The sequence below is a fragment of the Galeopterus variegatus genome, unplaced genomic scaffold (assembly GCF_000696425.1).
Source record: "Galeopterus variegatus unplaced genomic scaffold, G_variegatus-3.0.2 Scaffold2064, whole genome shotgun sequence".
Lineage (NCBI taxonomy): Eukaryota > Metazoa > Chordata > Mammalia > Dermoptera > Cynocephalidae > Galeopterus > Galeopterus variegatus.
In genome coordinates this window covers 18,878-20,757 of record NW_007728175.1, presented here as the reverse complement: position 1 = coordinate 20,757, position 1,880 = coordinate 18,878, and positions in this window count along the sequence as shown.

Here is a 1,880-nt window from a genome sequence, read left to right as displayed (position 1 = left end):
CAAGGTCCACAACTGTGATTGGCTGATATATCTTTTACATCTCTTTTGATCTAACCTGTTAAAGTTAGAACCTAGAGAGTTCTCCATATTCTGGATTTTGCTGATTGTATTCTGTATTTAATGTGTTCTCTCTCTTTTCATGTCTTGTAAACTGATATTGGATATGTAAAATTGATCAGACTCAGGTTTGTTTTTTTTTCCAGACTACTTCATAAAATTTGCTGTACTTGATTCTTTTTTGTGGCAGCCCTTGTAACACCAAGGTCAAGGGTTCAGTTCCCAATACCAGCCAGCTACAAAAAAAAAAAAAGAAAAAAAGTATTTTTATTGCAGCCAAGGTGCACTGGTTTGAACACTTCTGGCTGGAAACCCCAAGTCGAACTGGCTTAAGCAATAAGAAAAGCCATGTCTCCCACAACCAGAGATCTAAAGCAAAACGGTTGCTCCAGAGATGACACAGTGACTGGGTCAAAAATGTTTCCAGGGGGCCGGCCCCGTGGCTCACTCGGGAGAGTGCGGCGCTTGCTGCGGCCGCGGGTTCGGATCCTATATAAGGATGGCCGGTGCGCTCACTGGCTGAGCACGGTGCGGGCGACACCAAGCCAAGGGTTGCGATCCCCTTACCGGTCACAAAAAAGGACAAAAAAAAAAAAAAAAAAGTGTTTCCAGGCTCCAGGCTCCTCCTCTCCAAACCAATGTATCATTGGCTTCATCCTCAGGTTCATTCCTTTCGGAGTTAAAGTTGGTGATAGGATTCCAGGTGTCACCACCTGACAGGACAACCCTCCAGGGGAAGACAGGGTGGTCTGTTTCTTAAGAATGTAGAAGCCTGGTCCCCCAACAGACCTTCCCTCCTGTCTCATTGGCTAGAAGTGTTCACATGCCCACTCTAAACTATCGAGGGAAAGAGACCACCATGATTGGCTTAATCTAATAAGGAATTATCCCTGGACCTGGGGATGGCGTCTGTTCAAGTTATCTATCACTGCATAAACAAATATCCCATATCCTTGCACACTTTGTGCNGATTATCATTTAACAGGGAAGTTAGGCATCTTTTCATATGTTTTTGGCACAAATAATTTTTAAAAAATTGCTTCTTCTCTTTTGCCCATTTTTCTGTGGCGTGTCATACTTTCTCTTATTGATTTGCAGGAACTCTTTTTACATAGGATATATTAACTATTTCTCTGTTACATATGATGCTAATATTTCATCTCTGTTTTTTGTGCATCTTTTAATTTTATTTTTTCCTCTAAGTTTTTTTATTATGGTAAAAAACACATACCATAAAATTTACCATGTTAACCATTTTTAAATGTACAGTTTCGTAGTCAGTGTACAGTTCAGTAGCATTAGGTATATTCACATTACTGTGAAACAGATCTTCAGAACTTCTTCATCTTCCAAATCTGAAACTCTGTACTCATTAAACAACAACTCCCTTTCCCCTTCCCCCAGCCCCTGGTAACTGCCATTCTGCTTTCTGTCTCTATGAATTTGCCTATCTTAGATACCTGATATAAAGTAGAATCATAAAGTATTTGTCGGGCCGGCCCGGTGGCGCACTGGATAGTGCGCCACTTGGGAAGCGCGGCGGCGCTCCCGCCCGAGGGTTCGGATCCCACATACAGACTGGTTCCTGCTCACTGGCTGGGCGAGGCGCGGGAGCAACGCCGAGGGTTGCAATCCCGTTGCCGGTCCCCGGTCCGGTACGGGGGCAACACTGAGGGTTGCGATCTGTTGCCGGACACGGAAAAAGACAAAAAAGACAAAAAATAAATAAATAAATAAAAAAAAAAAAGTATTTGTCTTGTGCGACTGGCTTATCTCATTTAGCACAATGTCCTCAAGGTTTATTCACGTTGCAGCATGTGGCA